The following is a 19,242-nucleotide window of genomic DNA, read 5'->3' as shown; positions in this document are numbered from 1 at the left end:
GAGTGCATTAAAGTTTGCGTCTCAGACCAGTTTTTTTTTTTTTTGTTTTTTTTTAAATGGTGGTATTTGAAAAAGTTTGAAGGGCTTAAATTAATCCTAAAGTGCACACGCACATCATCCATAACATTGGTTGATGTGTTAAATCTTTATAGCCTGTTTGATGTGTACTATTTACTTGGGGAAGAGATGGCACCAGGTTGCACTGTGGGAAGAATGCAAGTTGGAGGAGCAATGTGACACTGTAGGCAATGTTCTAAGACCTAGTAGTTATGTTGATGTGACACATACTACTGTTGTTGCAGGCCATGTATATTAAGGACGCATGGCGTACCCGTACGTCAAGCGTCCGCAAGAGGTGTTCAGAGTGGGGCCGCGCCGCGACCCCGCTCTGCACGCCGCGATCCCGGGTGCCGCGTGTAGCCCGGGACCGCGGCTATTAGCGGGCATGGTCCGATCGCCGTGCCCGCTAATCAGATAATCAGATGCAGCTCTTTCCTGGTGTCTAGTTGCAGATAACCCCCCCTCCCCGGGACATTGTCCCGGATGAGCGATCTCCATGTCTGGTTCCGTCTGGGGTCTCTTCCAAGATGGCGCTGATCCCGGCAGACGAAAGCAAACTAGTGCCGATCTCATTGATCTTTGTTGTATAAGTATACAGCAAAGATCTCAATGAGAGATGAGTGCACTTATACGAGAAGTCCCCCAGGGGGGCTTCTAGTATAAGTGTAAAAAAAAATAAATTAAGTGTTCTTATTAGTAAAAAGCCCCTCCCCTAATAAAAGTTTGAATCACCCCCCTTTTTCCATGTTTTAAATCAAAGTAAATAAATAAACATGTTTGTTATCGCCACGTGCATAATCGCCCGAACTATTAATTAATCACATTCCCGATCTCGCATGGTAAACGGCATAAGCGCAAAAAATCTCAAAGTGCAAAATTGCACATTTATGGTCGCATCAAATCCAGAAAAAAATGTAATAAAAAGTGATCAAAAAGTCGTATATGCACAATCAAGGTACCGATAGAAAGAACACATCATGGCGCAAAAAAATGACACCTCACACAGCCCCATAGACCAAAGGATAAAAGCATTATAAGTATGGGAATGGAGCGATTTTAAGGAACATATATTTGTTAACATTGGAATATTCGATATTCATACGAATATCTCCCTGATATTTGCCTACTCGATCGAATATTCGATCCCATTAAAGTGTATGGGAACAAGTATTTGATTATTGAAAAACATCTATTCGACCACTTGGAGGTTCACCAAGTCCACAATAACACCTCAGGGAAAGGAAAGGGAGATTAGAACGCTTATCGAATATTTATCAAATATTCGGCGTACTATTCGTTAATATTCTATACTATCGATTACCTTACTATTCGATTGAATATCTATTCGATCGAACACTATTCGTTCATCACTAGTAAACACATGTAAACAGTCTCTCTGGTGCTGTCCATGTGCTTGCGGCCTGGCCACTCTGTGCCATCTCCAGTACTGGACCATCAAAATCTCACAGCCTAATCCTGTACTGTAAGAGGGAACTAAAATAATCAATCCCCTGTCATATAATTTAAATTATGTCAAAGATAAAATCATTACCCCCAGCCACCAATTTTTATTGGTCAAGAAAGGGTTTAAATATTTGTTCTACTTCTTAGTCTCCCTTTAATATATATTTTTTTTATTTAGTGCATTATTTTGCTACTTATATAATTTGTTATGGTTTTGTAAACAAATAATGATACATATATTTGCACTTTTATATGTTCTATATTGCACTCTATAATAATTTGTTATCTAGGAATTGTCCTTTTGTTATTGTATATTGTATTTTTAGTAGTGTGTGTGTGTGTGTGTGTGTGTGTGTGTGTGTGTGTGTGTGTGTGTGTGTGTGTGTGTGTGTGTGGTATCTTGTCTGGTTTATTCATTGTGATACATAATAACATGACTATTTTTCTTTCACTTTTTAGGATGGCCTGTTTAATTATTTATTTTGATTTCAGAGAAGAATTTTTACAACTTTAGGACTAAAATGAGTGTATGTTCTATAGTGAATTATTTCACCCATTTTCAGAGAGTGGACTCTGTTCTAAACTCATTCCACTGCCTTCTTAATATAGGATATACAGACATTCCTGCCCTCAACACAACGTTCCTGCTACTCAATGACATTGTTGTAATTTGGTTGCTGGCCACCAAGTGCTCCTTAGTTTTTAAATACATTTTGAAATATACTGGATACTTGAAGAAGAATCTGGTTACTGAATGCAGAATTCCCAGAAGTATTTGGTACTTTTTTCTTTTGACAAGGTCAATTTTGTTTGTCGAAACATCAATAAAATGTCTTAATTTGTATATTTTAATTTTACTAATTACTTGAAACAAATGTTCCTGAATTTTAAAAATGATCCATAAATTTAACTTTAAGAAGAACATGACACTACTATTATTACCTTAACAGATATTCTATAAAATACAATTGTTTTAATTAAAATACTAAATGGCAATAAGAAGTTTACGTCTGTATTAATTTATATAGACTGTTACCTAATTTGGTCAAAATTTTGGTTTGCAATTCTATGGTCACAAGTTATTGTCATTTGGCTAATCCTTTTATGTTGGTATTCTGTGTAGGGATGGGATTATATTCTATACCAAATTCCTAGACTTTGCTTTTCAGTCTAGTATTTCAGAATTTGGAGTAGGGAAAGATTTGACCTATTAAAAAATTACAATCTGCATGCATTTTCATTTGTTGGCATTCATATTTCAATTCTTTTTTTGCTTGCATATTGGTCTTTTATAATGAATTCATACACACAACAATGTATAGGTATTCTGACCAAAAGATCAACATTTTTTATGAACCAAAAAAAAAAAAAAAAAAGGCTGCGGAAAAGTAATTAATTAATTAAGTAATTTAATGTGGCTATTTAACAGATAAGGCTTTAAAACCTATCAGTAATCTAAGTATACATTTTATTATGCACACATCATCATTAATTATTTCAATGCAAAGGAGTGGAGATGTAACCATATATTTCCAAAGCAAAGGAGAACTTTTAATGGACTTGTGTTAGGAAAATGAATGAAGTATTAAATATACTTGTTTTTATGTTATTTTTTTAAATAAACTAACAAAAATGCATATTGTATCTTATAATATGTATTAAAATTTAATTAAACAAAAGATATTAACGCTGGTCTTGATGACTGAGGTCTCTTAAGCATATATTGTGTGCTGGCTTGATTTATTTAAAAACAAAATTAGTTGAGATGGCATTATTAGATAAACCAACTCCAGTCCTCAAGTACCACCAAGTCATGATTTGAGGATTTCCCATACAAGGAGAGCCTGATTCACTGACTTTAATTATATTACCTGGGAACTACTAAGAAAATCCTCAAATCATGGGTACTTGAGGACTTGAGTTGGGAAACACTGATGTAAACCACTAGCTAGACCTTTGGAAATTTGCTCACTGGGAGTCCCAGTGCTAAAATCCCCCCTTCTGATCCCTAAATTAAAAAGGCACCCAGCTAAACACTGTGCTTATTCATTTTATTTGTCTCTGCACTGATGTGTGTGATGTACAAATTTCTACACTGCACTGTGCATGTCATTGTCATTACAGAGCTGAGCGCTGCTGAAGATAAACATTTTGAGGCTATGTTCTCAATATTTAAAATGACAGCTGTTTTTGAGGACAACCGGCATTTTAGCTCCAAATGGTGGCAATCTATTGGTAATGGTCAGTGGTGTAGCTACCATGGAGGCACACCATGCAACTTCTACGGGACCCGTGCATCAGGGGGTGGTCTGCCTCCATGTTATGGACCACACCAGAATCCCCCCTCTGGACAGCGCAACGCTCCTGCCCATGTATCCAACCTTCCCGGACACAGCATCCTGGCCGCGCATCACCCCCTACACCTCCCCCCCTCCTACACAGCTTATTGGCAGTGCATCACCCACTACACCTCCTCCCTGAAAAGTCGCTGGCACAACTCGAGACCCCCTCTACCACCCCGTACCAGAATACTCATGCTCAGTTGAACCGGTGTAGTCTCCCAGCGTTAGTTCTTCCAATGCACAAGTGATGTCACTCATGTGTCAGAAGAACAAAGTAATGATGGGGGGCAGCACCCGGCTGGGTATTTGTGCATGGGGCACAACCTTTTGGAAGGCCTGCATTTTATTGCTAAATGATGGATGTCTGTCGGGAATGACACCCGCAACTAATTTGGTACTAAAAGGATGGCTGTCCAGAAAGACGGATGTCATTTTTACATAGCCTAAGGTTGGCAAGCACTGTGTTTCTAGTAACTAACTTTCCTGAAATGGATTGCTCTTCTTTAATCAATTGGCAATGAAATAGTAATTGAATCATCAAATAAAAAATCTAGGTGGAGAAGGGTTTTTAGATTCATAGACTTTTTGACATAGCCTAAAATTTAACAGCTTGTAAGTACAGTACCTATGTTTTTACAGTCTGTGCACAGACAGACATTTTTCATAGACAATCTTTGTTCACACACAATCTTTTTGTGGGCATTATACGGCCGCCTTTTTAGACAGCCATCAATTTGAAGTCAAATAACAGCCGTATAACAGCCCTATAGAGAGATTGGAGGATGGAAATGTAATGATACTTTGTGTCCGTTATACAACTTCCACAACCAAAATAAACATTGTTTAACCCCTTGCCTCAGCAGCCTGTTTTGGCCTTAATGACCAGGGCCTATTTTTCAAATCTGACCTGTCTCTCTTTATGTAGTGATAACTCTGCAATGCTTTTACCTATCACGGTTATTCTGAGATAGTTTTTTCGTGACATATTCCTCTTTATGTGTGTGGTATACTTTAGTTGATACACTAAGTATTTTTTGTAAAAAAACACAACATTTGCGCAAAAATTTGAAAAATTTACTATCCTTTATATTCAAAATTCTCTTTTTCTGAGAAAGATAGTCATGCTGCATGAACTAATTATTACTGCAACATCTACATCATGTCTACTTTATGGTGACGTCATTTGGTGAATGTCCTTTTACTTGTTAGGATGTTAGAGGGCTTTGAAATTCTGCAGCGATTTTTCTAATATCAGGAAAATGTCAAATTCAGATTTTTTTAGGGACCAGTCCAGTTCTGAAGTGGATTTGTGGGGCCTGTATGTTAGTTACCCCCATAAATCCCTCCACTGTAAAAACTGCACCTCTCAAAGTATTCAAAGTAACATTATATAAGTTTGTTAACCCTTTGGGTGTTTCGCAGAAATTTAAGCAAGTTGGAGGGGGAATTTAAAATTTTCATTTTTTTGGCAGATATTCCATTTTAATCCATTTTTTTCCTCTTACACAGCAATTACTAACTGAGAAATGGAACTCAGTATTTATTCCCCATATTCCTATGTTTCTAGAATTCCCCCATATGTGGCCGCAGTGCGTCACGTGACTCAACCAAAGGCTGCAGACATGACAGAGACCTGGGGAATTTTGGGGTCTTTTTTTATTTCAGTTTTTTTTAGAGCCATTACACCATGTCACAGGGTCTTGCGGTGCCAAAATATTTGTGTAAGACAAGTTGACGTTTCCATCGGTACCATTGTGAGGGACATGTGACACCCTGATAGTTTTTTATAACATTTGTTATGAGGTGGTATGAATAAAAAACACAATTTAGCAGCTGTTTTTCACTATATTTTTGTACGCCGTTTACTATACGTCACATATGACATGTTATTTTTATTCGTCAGGTTGGTACGATTACAGTGATATCCATATTATATAGCTTTTGCTATAGTTTATGGCATTTATACTATAAAAACTGTTTGTGTCTTGCATATTAAAAGAGCAGTAATATTTAAATTTTTTCGCCAATGGAGTCATGTGAGGGATTTTTTTTTGCGGCATAAGCTGACGTTCTTAGTGGTACACCTTTTGGGTACATGTGACGTTTTGATAGCTTTTCTAAATTTTTTAGGGGGCGGGATTAACAAAAAATTAAATGGCGTTAATCTGGTGGTATAATTAATGTAACAGGTTAATAGATGGGGTCATTACGGACAAAGCGATACCAAATATGTGTATCTTATTTATAGGGGATTATTTATTAAGGGGGATGGGGAGTGTGTATATTTATTTTAATTATTTATTTTTTATTTATGTATTTATTTATTGAATTATTTAATTTATTTGTTTTATTTATGTATTTGTGTGTGTGTGTTTTTACTTTTGCAGGTGTCTATATAATACATTACAGCACATATTTAGTGCTGTAATGCATTATATAGAGAATGAGTGTCAGTGTTACACACTGACACTCATTCAAACGATCAGGTCCCTGTAGCTGATTCAAACGATCAGTGCAGGGACCTGATCGTTCAGAACGGGGGGAGCCAAATCCGGAGGGGGGGGGGATCAAGGGGAGGGAGAGGGACGGGACCAGAGCGGAGCACAGGGGTGCGGAAGCACGGGGGAGCACCAGCACGGGGGAGCAGAAGCACAGGGGAGCACGAGCCCGGAGGGGGGGGGGAGCACAACCACAGGAAGGAGCCGAATCCGGAGAGGAGGGGGACAAGGGGAGGGAGAGGAGAACAGGGTAAGAGAGGAGAACGGGGGGGGGGAGCTTTAAGTCTTTTACATGAGTAGACCAGCACCGGTCTATTCCTGGGCACTGGCACAGTCTAAAGCACTAGAGGCAGGCCCGCAGTGTGACAAAACCCCCTCCACTCTGTGACAGAGCTTCTTAAGAATCAATGGAGTCGCGTCACAGGAGGGAGGGGGTCCCATCAAACTGGAGGCTGGCAGTCCAGACTCCATTGCTTCTGGCCAGGCTGTTGCCTGGGAAAAGACTGGCGCCATGTGCGGGAACTGGGCCACGGTTAAAAAAAGGACTGCGCCACCGGCATTCTCGCAGCAGCGACGGTCTATTCATGTATAAAACTTAAAGCAGAGTACCTGATAGTACATTCACTTTAAGGTCCATAGAAAGGTGACTATTAGTGCATACATGGTTTAAAATAAAGAGCATGTTCATAATTTTCAGCCATTAGTGGGTAATAAAAGAAAATTAAATCAGCCATAATAAGGTAAAAAATCAGGTGTAAAATATTAACAAATTTCTATAACCTCTTTTAAAAAAAAAAATATTTTGTAAAAAAGAAAAGAAAAGGGATGTATGAACATAGCCAAAATCCACTTTAACCCCTTCCCGCACGAGGATGTAACTGTACGTCCTCACGCGGGTGGGGGAGTTCAGAATGGGGCTGCGCTGCGACCCTGCTCTGAATCGCCACGGTCCCGGGTGCGGCATGTAGCTCGGGACCACGGCTATTAGTGGGCACGGTTCGATCGCCATGCCCGCTTTTTAAGTTTTCAGATGCAGCTGCATCTGAAGACTTACTGCAGCTGTTCCCTGGTGGTCTAGTGGGGAGATCGCCCCCCGTGACGTTGTCACGGAGGAGCGATCTCCACGTCTGGTGCCGGCCGGGGTCTTTCCCGTAATGCCGCTGATCTCGGCTCAGCATTCTATTACGGTTCAGGGAAGAAAAAGAGTGCTGCACCTCACACCTATGGCTGATACTAGTACCATAGATGGGATGTGCAGCCGTTCCATTCTCTCCAGTTCGTGGTTCAGCATTCTATTGCCTTTGGCTACAGCAGCCAAAAGCAATAAAACACTGATCTCATCGATCTATGCTGTATATCTATACAGCATAGATCTCTATGAGAGATCAGTGTGCATATACTAGAAGTCCCCCAGGGGGGCTTCTAGTATATGTGTAAAAAAAAAAAGTGTTGTTATAAATAAAACAAAACCCTCCCCTACTAAAAGTGTAAATCACCCCCCTTTTCCCATTTTATAAATACAAATAAATAAATAAACAAACATGTTTGTTATCGCCACGTGTGTAATCGCCCAAACTATTAATTTATCATATTCCTGATCTCACACGGTAAACGGCGTAAGCGCAAAGAAAAAAAAACAAAGTGCAAAATTGCGAATTTTTGGTCGCATCAAATCCAGAAAAATTGTAATAAAAAGCGATCAAAAAGTCGCATATGCGCAATCAAGGTACTGACAGAAAGAACATATTATGGCACAAAAAATGACACTTCACACAGCCACATAGACCAAAGGATAAAAGCGCTATAAGCATGGGAATAGAGCGATTTTAAAGGGGTTGGCCACTTTATAGTAAAATTGCTCAGTGTACAGTATTGGTAACTGTACTCACTGTATATACTGACAGCAGCTCCCAGTGTACCTCATAGAGCTAAAATCAGAGCCCCCTGCTCTGCCCTGCTCTGTGGTGTTTTGGTCCATAAGATTTCTTACATGGAGGAGCATGTGACCATGCCCCGCCCTCCAGTGTCCACCACTGAGCCTGTATATGTCTATGGAGGACACAGTGGACAGAGCCTGGTCACATGCTCCTCCATGTCGGCCATTTTATGGACTGAAACAAAACAGAGCAGGACAGTACAGCCTGGTGAAGGGGAGTCTGATTTTAGCTCTATGAGGTACACAGGGAGCTGCTGTCACTATATACATTGAGTACACCTACTAATACTTTGTACTAACCTATTTTACTATAAAGTGGCCAACCCCTTTAAGGCACATATATTTGTTAACAATGGTTTGAATTTTTTACAAGCCATCAAAAAACAAAAGTTATACATTTTACATATCGTTTTAACTGTACCGACTTGAGAAACATACATAACATGTCAGTTTTTTCATAGGACACACCGCGTAGAAACAAATCCCCCCCCCCCCCCCCCCCCCACAAAGAAAAAGATTTGCGTTTTTTTTTTTTCAATATCACTGCGCATATTATTTTCTTCTGGTTTTGCAGAATATTTTATGCAAAAATTCTGACTGCCATTGCAAAATACAATTATTGATGCAAAAAAAAAGGGCTCATGTGGGTCTGTAGGTGTAAAAATGCAACTGCTATGGCCTTTTAAGCATAAGAAGGAAAAAACGAAAACGCAAAATCTATTCGCAAAAAATGTGCCCAGTCCAGAAAGGGTTAAATACATACAATTCATTGATAATCAATAATCAACCAGAGAACACTTTTCCAAAATGAAGCTTTCATGATGATCAGTTAATAGGTCTTGAGTGCAGTTTTAGGAGATTCCTGTTTTTGTCTAACCAGATCACTGTTACCTGGAGATTGTTTTACTAGCATGACAGCATTTAGCCTCACAGCTAGTTGTGCAGATTGTCAATAGGAACTGTCATTAGAAAAACTCTTGATGTGTCACAGAGGCATGTCAAATCCTTTGATCGATCAGGGTATCTCCAATCAGGAATATGAGCAGGTAAGAGTGCGTGGTAGTGCATTTTACTCCCCAGCTTGCTGCAATCTCTGTCCAGTGGCTCCATTATAAGTCTAAGGGGCTGCTGTATGGAGATGATTGAAAGTGGGGGAAGTGAAGCATGCTCCCACCTGATTTACTCTGCTTATTCTTCTGACTGGTGGGGGTCGCAGCAGGTAGACCCAGATTGATCAAAAACTTTGACATGTCCTTGTGAGGTTATTTTTATTCTCTCTAAATGACGAGTATGCGTTGAAATTAAAAAATGGAATATAAAGGGATTAGGAAATAGTTAAATAAAATCATGTCGGTTATACTCTCCTATCTGTTATATGGAGGACACATGACCTATGTCTTCTGTGGGCCTCTTTTTTTTTTTTTACTATGTGCTTGCAAAACAGGCCCACAATCAACGTCACCAGCATCATGTGACCTCTGGAAGATGACCTGGTTTGCTGTAAGATGTTGCGTTGGATGCCCATAGTTAAAATTTCCCAGCTGCATGACATTCAAGACTAATGGGGCCGAAGAAGACTGGATCGAAGAACCAGAGTTCCTGAATGAGTTGGGTCAGGAATGGTCACAAAAGAATATTGATGTATTGGTAAGTATATCAATATGCTTTTTATTTTTTTAGATGAACAAACTATTTGAGTACAAGTTTATTCCACTATTACATAAAAGAATATAGTAATAATATCAATTTTACATATTAATGAGCAAAAAAGTAAAAAATGTAAAATTTGGGCTTCACAGACTGGACAAGATTACAAGCCACGAATGAAAAGACAGATAACAGCTGTTAACAAGATTGTTGAGAAATTAATTATATGACTGATTAAAGAGATCTCGGAATATGTCGGAATACCTTTTTCACAGTATCCTCGCCTATACCAGCAGTGAACGTAAAACATCATGTGCATGGGGCTATAAAACAAACATTATACTGATTTGTTGATTGTATTACATTCTGAAAGAAGTAGATGTCATATTTGCCACCATATAATTTTCAAGTGACCTGTATTCATTAACAGAAGAGCCCCATTTGCAATATTAAATATTACAGTAGTGTGTAAAAAGTAAATGCTGAAAAGAATGATTCTGTATATCATTTAACAAAAGAATTATGTAAAAATGAAAACAACAGCTGCAAGATTGTTCAGGGATTATAGGATAAAAGGGCATAAACATAAAAAAGGATTTTCTACTTTGGGCAATCTTTTTTTTTTTAAGAATCCCCTGACAATAAGCTGATAAAACGCTTGTGAGATCCACAGTACTCACCTGTAGTTTTTGTCTTCAACTTACTTGCAACATCAATGCAGGAAAAATAAAGCTTTACAAGATGCCAATTGACATGAAAGGGAATATTTCTTTTAAGTTAAAAGTAAAAATTAGAGGTATCTTCCACTGTATGTTAAGAAACTTGTCATATGATGTTTTATATCATCTGCAACATGTCAGGTTTTATATTTTTTTCTTTTTTTTGTAAATTTATATATTTTTTTAGTGTTCACCTCCTAGGAGTTTATTTCCCTGGGGATGCCTGCTCCTGATGAGAAGAAATGGATAATTGTGATGGAAAGCTATTGAGATTCCTTTGCACATTCTCAGCCTGTGGAATTGGCCACAATGGTTGCTGTGTCTGTTGGCAATGAGACATAAACAATGGAAATGGAGTAAAGATGAGGAAAGAAAATTACTTTTGAGCCATGCAATTTAAAGCCTGTGAACTGAAAAAAAAAATCCTTAACTTTCCAATTTCTTTAAGTTGAGATATATTCATTGTAGTTGGAAAGCTTCTTTAAATCCATAAAAAATATATGCAAAGTAAAGTATGCGAAGATACTTCTAAAATGAGTAATGGAAAATGGTTTCAGTACTGCGTCATCTCAGGTAAAACAGAAGTACCGCAATATTATTCCATTGAGGCTGGGTTCACACTACAAAAAATACCAAATCCAGCTAAATGCTGGAATAAATTCCCCTTACGGCAATCACATATAAATCAAAAATAACCTATTAAGGATGTACTGGGGAAAACACCTTAAGGGTGCCTTCACACCTACCGTATCGCAGTAGAAAATCCGCTGCGAATCCGCAGCAGATCCGCAGCAGATTTGACTAAATGAATGAACACAGCATTAAATACGCACTGTCAAATCCGCTGCGGATCCACAGCAGATTTGTAAGTGCGGATTTAGTGCTGTGCTCATTCATTTAGTTAAATCCGCTGCGGATCTGCAGCGGATTTTCTACTGCGATACGGTAGGTGTGAAGGAACCCTAAAACATCAATTTTAATAATACGGTTAAAATGGAAAAACCCCACAAACAATTAATACCACATACGTGGCGAACACAAAGTACAGATAAAATTCTACAAGGCCACGCACCAACCGCGTGGCACTCCTGGACCCTAATCCACACCAAGATAAATGAATGCGGTGGTAAAAAATAAAGATACGATCTCACCCATTCAGTTGTCCAACTCGTTCATGGTGTGTCACTCCATGGTCCAGTGTAAAGCAGGAGTATACACCCACATTTAGCAGGCCTCCTTTTCTCTCCCTATATGCCCCTAAATACGTGTGTGTGTGTATATATGTTTCTACCCCTGCTCGCACAGGGTCCGTCGGGGCACTCGCCCTAACAAGGGCGACCCCTGCCTCGATGTACCCTTTGAAATCCAATCCCTATAGAAACCCTATATCTGCCTCCCGACGTGGCCCGTTTCTATTGAATTTGCCAATTATCATCAGGGGAATGGCAAACAAAAAGGGAAATAACTTAATCTGGGTATTAAAGTGCGTAAATAACAGAGTACCTAAATATGGTCACAGTGGTGACTACAAAAAAGTGTCCTGTGCAGGTAAACAAATCCCCATGCTAAAGTGCTCAATGCTGTAAACTATACCAGTGGGTAAGTAATGAGCCGATGCACTATATTAGCTTCGGGGCCTGCCAAGGTGCAGTCTGGTGCAGTGGCTACCTGTAGACTGATCTAGTGATCCCTGGTATCGTCTAGTATGGGGTCCCTTATGTAGTTACCTTATTCCAGACGCCATGATCCACGCTTCCTGGACGCCGGCTCAGCTTCCAGTGACGAATGACGTCACTTCCAGGCCGGCCGCTCGCATACACCAGTTGGCGTCAGACATTGCCATGAAGACGTATGACGTATCTATCCACGCCCCCAGCAACAAGAAGTAAACAAACCTTATGCCGTTACCGGATTTGTATATACATTCCTCCGCAATCAAAATACCGAAATAGATCAATCTAGGCACTAGCTGGATGATAGCAAAATTAAACGGGTATGAAAAGCATTATTTTACAACCTAGAGCCCAAGTACAGACTGAGCGATACTGATAGAAAATACAGTTGGCCCTATAGAGTCCAAGTATAGAGGGGGGGGGAAAGAGATTTATAGGGGTGGGGGAAGAGGTTAACGAGTAGGATAGTTTATAAAAAGCATGCAAAATTTAATTGTTCATTTAAGCCTTTTGGTGCCACAGTTTGCAAGCGGAAAATCCACTGGACTTCTCTTTGCAAAATCAATCTATCCCAATCACCCCCTCTGGGATTTGGCTTTACCAATTCTATACCCACAAATCTCACACCACTTGCATCTCCCCCATGCACGCTATTGACATGTCTTGCAGTGGTTTGTCAGTGTGGGTTCACACTACGTATATTTCAGTCAGTATTGTGGTCCTCATATTGCAACCAAAACCAGGAGTGGATTAAAAACACAGAAAGGATCTGTTCACACAATGTTGAAATTGAGTGGATGGCCGACATATAACAGTCAATAACTGCCATTATTTCAATACAACAGCCGTTGTTCTAAAATAACAGCAAATATTTGCCATTAAATGGCGGCCATCCACTCAATTTCAACATTGTGTGAACAGATCCTTTCTGTGTTTTTAATCCTCTCTTGGTTTTGGTTGCAATATGAGGACCACAATACTGACTGAAATATACGTAGTGTGAACCCAGCCTCATGAAACGGCAACTTGTGTAGAGTCACCTGCGGTGACAAAAAGAAATGAGTGGGATTAAAAACAGGGCTTGTTTAGATCTTCTTGGCACACAGAGTAGAACCAGAAACACTATAGGGCCACGACCACACATCTTTTTTGGCTGTTTGACAGGCGTTTGTTTTGGACAGCCACCATTTCCAGGTCTAATAACGCCTGTTTTGTTCCAGACATCAAAAGCTAAAAGAGGCTCTATGGGGTGAAATCCGGAAGAAAGGTGGTGAAAACAAAGGCACTTGGATTTGCTCACCTTATGATGTTGTACTCAGAGCACAACATCTAATTATGCTCTCAGGGGAGAAATTGATGTAGATCGGAGCAGCCACAGGTTTCTAAGTTGCTGGGATCCTGAGCCTCTAGACTGCAGAATGGTGGCAATGTCGAGTCCCGGCAGTTGGCAGTGGTGGATAAAGATGAAACCTTGACAGGTGCTGACTGATAGTTATAGGACACAGGACATAGATATAGGTTATAGATATAGGACAAAGTCCAAAGCAGGTACTACTAAAAACCCATTTATTTGTCTCAAGGAACAACACATTTCAGGGTACAGAAGACCCCTTTCTCAAGTCAGGGCTTCTTAAGCTGTGAACAGGTGAATATCTGGGATTGAGACCATAGGTAAAAAAGAACGGTGAAATACCTGTGGAAAAAGACCTCTTATCGTTTAATGTAAATTCAGCTAAAGGCAGATAATCTCTCCATTTTTTCCTGAGAATCAGAGATGAAGTACCTCAAAAACTGATAAATTCTTTCAGTTTGACCATTAGTTTGAGGATAAAAAGTTCATGAGAATGAACTCTCTTTAGAAGTGTGACACAAACTTTACTCCCATATTCAAGACCACATCTTCAGGGACAACATGTAAGCATAAAATATGATTGACAAACAAGGTGGCCAACAAACAAGCCATAGGGAGTTTTTGCAGAGGAATAAGGTGACATTGTGAAAAATCTGTCTATCACCACCCAGATAGTGGTCTTACCCTTGGATATAGGTAGATTGGGAATAAAGTCCATCGATATGTGTGTCCAAGGTCGCCTCTATGCAGGAAACAAAACTAGGGATCTTGGACCAAGCACAATTTTCACAAGCTTCCACAAAACCCTGAACTCAGGTTCTCCCCTTGGGTTGTAACTGGCACTGAAGCTATGAGAGAAAAATTAAATCTAGTGAGGAATAAGGCCCACCTAGCCTGTCTGGGTGAAAGCGGCTTAGTCTTATCTAGATCGAAAAGATTTTTATGATCCGTAAGTACAGTAATCTTGTGTCTAGCTCCCTTTAAGAAAATGTTTCCACTTCATTTTATGGCCCATAATTCCGTTACCAACATAATAATTTTGCTCTGTAGTGGAGAATTTTCTTGAAAACAAAAAATTACACCTCACACAGCCCCATAGACCAAAGCATAAAAGCGCTATAAGCCTGGTAATAGAGCGATTTAAACCCCTTAACGACATCGGGCGTAAACTTACGCCCTCGCGCCCTGGTACTTGGCGCATCAGGGCGTAAATTTACGCCCGATCGCTGCGTGTTCACACACAGCGGTCGGGGAAGATGGCCTGCTATAAATCATAGCAGGCCATCTTAGCTTCACGGCACGGGGGGTGGTTAACACCCCCCGTGCTTACGATCGCCGCTATAGGCTGATCAATTCAGATCAGCCAATAGCGGCGATCGGAACCTTTCCGGGTCATTGGCGACCCGATGACCCGGAAAAAAATGGCGGTCGGTGCTGTCCGAGGACGGCACCGACCGCCATTACTGTAAAAAGTAATGGTGATCGCCGTGCCACCGGCGATCGGGCCGGTGGCACGGCGATCAGAGTCCCACAAAATAGTAAATACCTGCCCTGGACCCCTCAGCTAGGTAGCCGAGGGGTCCAGAGCAGGTATTTGTACATTACTCACCTGTCCCGGGCTCCTGATCGGCGTCTTCCGGGTTCGCGGCGTCCTCGTCTTCGTTCGGGTCTTCGGCTTCTTCCGTGACGTCACGTTCGGCTTCTCTCGGCTATTTTCGGCTCCAGCGTCGGCTTTTTCCGTATTTTGCGCTCTGCTGCCCTCTAGCGGCTGATATGTGTAATACACTTATCAGCAGCTACAGGGATGTTCTGAATGTAGAAAATTTTTTTTTTTTTCCTTTCTATTTTCCGCACCCTATCGCCGCTGAGTGTTGATCAGCATCGCACGAAAGTGCGCTGCTAATCAGCAACTCCTCCTTTTTGGCGTAGGGTGTTTTTTTTCTATATTCTACTGCCACAGTCTGCTAATAAGTGCCGCACATAAGTGCGGCATTTATCAGCAACTCCTTTGTTGGCGTAGGTTTTTTTTTTATACTTACTGTAAAAACACACGTAAAAAACACTACATTACACCACACTACATTGAATAAAGTTTGACACTACACCACTACATACCCCATATACCAATCCCCGTATAAAGATGGCCCCCAGGGTGTTTTCGGTGTCAGAGGGATACGTTATTATTGCCTCCGACACCAAAACAGCCAGTGAGGATGAATGGGGGGATCCTTCTTTCCTCCATTCATCCTCATCCTCCTCATCATCCTGTGACATGTCTGGGGGTAGCATAGCGTACGCTGCCCCCCAGACACGTCTTTTCCGCCAGTACCGTCCCAATAAGAGATGACGGTATGGAGTGAAATTCTACAAACTCTGTCAGAGTACCTCAGGGTACACTTACAGATTTAGGGTACGTGCACACTGCGGAATGGCGAAGAATAACCCTTTGTGCATTCCGCAGCTGGCACCCGCCGGCGGACTGATGCGGGCGCATGTCTCTACCCGTGTCATAGACTCCATTCTATGCACGGGCGGAATCCGTCGTCCATCCAAAGAATGAACACGTTGGACGGAGAGTGGAATCCGCCCGTGCATAGAATGGAGTCTATGACACGTGTGGAGACGTGCGCCTGCATCACTCCGCCGGTGGGTGCCAGCTGCGGAATGCACGAAGGGTTATCTGTCGCGATTCCGCAGTGTGCATGTACCCTTAGAATGTATGTAGGAAGGGACATCCGAATCCAGCCCCCAGATGCCCCCTCCCCCCCCCATCCTCGGAACAAGTGGGAAGATCGTCTGGGAACTGATCTTCCCACTGCTGGATAAAGGTTACCACCTGTACGGGGATAACCTTTATACCAGCACCCCCTCTTCTGGTCCCTCGCTGCCTGAGCTACTGTAGCTTGCGGCACAATCCGAACATATCAGAAGTAGTAATAGAACCCTAATATTTAGCAGCCATGGAGCGGCCCCAGCGCTTCTGGATATGAAGGACCCCGTATCGCACCAGGACAACATTCTCCAGGTGACTTCCCCCACACTGGAAAACAGGAGACCCCAGAAGAAGTGCAGAGTGTGGCGTAACAGGGGGATCAGGAAGGACACCATTTTCCAGTGTGATGCCTGTCCTGATCGCCCCGGCCTCTGCATACTGGATCGCTCCAAGGCGCACCACTAGTCACTGGGGTTCTACATTATCTAAATTCTGTCCCTTATTCCTATTTCAGGGGTCACGTTGATCCAGGGATTATTCTGATCGCCATTATGGGGTCGGGAAGGAATTTTTCCCCTGTGATGAGGCTACTGTCGTCTGCCTCACGAGGGTTTTTTGCCTTCCTCTGGATCAACACAGGTTGAATTTGATGGACAACTGTCATTTCCAACCTTATAAACTAATAATTGCCCTAATACCCCCAAATAAATTAGAATTGTCCCTTTTCCCCTGCTAAGTAGGTATGGCCGCCATTCCCATTAGAGGAGGCCATGATGCAATTACAAAGCCTCTGTGCGGCCAGGACAGTAGAAACCCCCCACAAGTGACCCCATTCTGGAAACTACACCCCATAAGGAATCTAACAAGTGGGGCAGCGGGGACATGGCCCCCTGGTGACGGCCACATTTGGGACGTGAAAATGAAAAAAATTGTATTTTTTATTTTCTCGGCACATGTTCTACGTAAGTGCCCGTCACTAGTGGGGTCCATATGCTCACTGCACCCCTTGTTAGATTCCTTATGGGGTGTAGTTTCCAGAATGGGGTCACTTGTCGGGGGTTTCTACTGTCCTGGCAGCACAGGAGCTTTGTAATTGCGACGTGGCCTCCATCCTCCATTCCAGCCTCTAAATGGCGCTCTGTCCCTTTGGTGACTTGCCCTGTGCCCATATGGCACATTATGCCCACATGTGGGGTATTTTCGTACTCAGGGGACACTACCCTACACGTTTTGTGTTTATTTTCTTTTTTAACCCCTTGTGGAAATGGAAAAAAATCAAGGCTAGACCAACATTTAGTGTAATTTTTGTAAAATTTTTACTCTAAATCATTAATCTTGTCATGATTTTTTCATTTTCACAAGGGGTTAAAAGATAAAAAAAAAACATTTAATGTGTAGAGCAATTTCCCCTGAGTAAGGAAATACCCCACATGTGGACATAAAGCGCCATGCGGGTGCAGGGTAAGCCTCCGAAGGGAAGGAGCGCCATTTGGTTTTTGAAGGCTGGATTTGGATGGAATGGATTTCGAGGGGCCATGTTGCATTCAAAAGGCCCCTGTGTTGCCAAGACAGTTGAAACCCCCCACAAGTGACCCCATTATGGAAACTGCACCCCTCAGGGAATGTAACAAGGGGTGTAGTGAGCATATGGACCCCACTGGTGACGGACACAAATGTGGAACAATGTGGCGTGAAAATGAAATATTACATTTTTTACACTATAATGTTGGTTTAGCCTTGAATTTATCATTTTCACAAGGGGTTAAAAGAGGAAAAAAAACAAAATGTGTAGAGCAATTTCCCCCGAGTCCGTAAATACCCCACATGTGGACATAAAGCGCCGTGCGGGTGCAGGGCAAGCCTCCGAAGGGAAGGAGCGCCATTTCGTTTTTGAAGGCTAGATTTGGATGGAATGGATTTTGAGGGGCCATGTTGCATTCAAAAGGCCTCTGTGTTGCCAAGACAGTTGAAACCCCCCACAAGTGACCCCATTATGGAAACTACACCCCTCAAGGAATGTAACAAGGGGTGTAGTGAGCATATGGACCCCACTGGTGACGGGCACAAATGTGGAACAATGTAGCGTGAAAATGAAATATTACATTTTTTACACTATAATGTTGGTTTAGCCTTGAATTTATCATTTTCACAAGGGGTTAAAAGAGAAAAAAACACACAATATGTGTAGAGCAATTTCCCCCGAGTCCGTAAATACCCCACATGTGGACATAAAGCGCCATGTGGATGCAGGGCAAGCCTCCGAAGGGAAGGAGCGCCATTTGGATTTTAAAGGTTGGATTTGGCTAGAATGGATGATGAACGCCATGTCGCATTTACAGAGCCCTCGTGCTGCCAAAACACTGGAAACCCCCCACAAGTGACCCCATTCTGGAAACTGCACCACTCAAGGAATCTAACAAGGGGTGCAGTGAGGATATGGACCCCTTGATGACGGGCACATTTGTGCCATGAAAGTGAAAAAATGAAATTTTTCCCTTTCACGTCACATTGTTCCACATTTGTGCCCGTCACCAGTGGGGTCCATATGCTCACTGCACCCCTTGTTAGATTCCTTGAGGGGTGTAGTTTCCAGAATGGAGTCACTTGTGGGGGGTTTCCAGTGTCTTGGCAGCACGAGGGCTCTGTAAATGCGACATGGCCCTTGAAATCCTTTTCAGTGAAATTCAGCTTCCAAAAGCCAATTGGCGCTCCTTCCCTTTGGAGGCTCGTCCTGCGCCCCCTTGGCACTCTATCGCCACATGTGGGGTATTTCCTTACTCGGGAGAAACTGCGCTACACATTTTTTGTCTTTTTTTGCCTCTTATCCCTTTAAGAAAAT

This window comes from Dendropsophus ebraccatus, chromosome 2 (assembly GCF_027789765.1).
Source record: "Dendropsophus ebraccatus isolate aDenEbr1 chromosome 2, aDenEbr1.pat, whole genome shotgun sequence".
Lineage (NCBI taxonomy): Eukaryota > Metazoa > Chordata > Amphibia > Anura > Hylidae > Dendropsophus > Dendropsophus ebraccatus.
The sequence above is the reverse complement of the archived record's forward strand: the minus strand, read 5'-3'. Positions refer to the sequence as shown.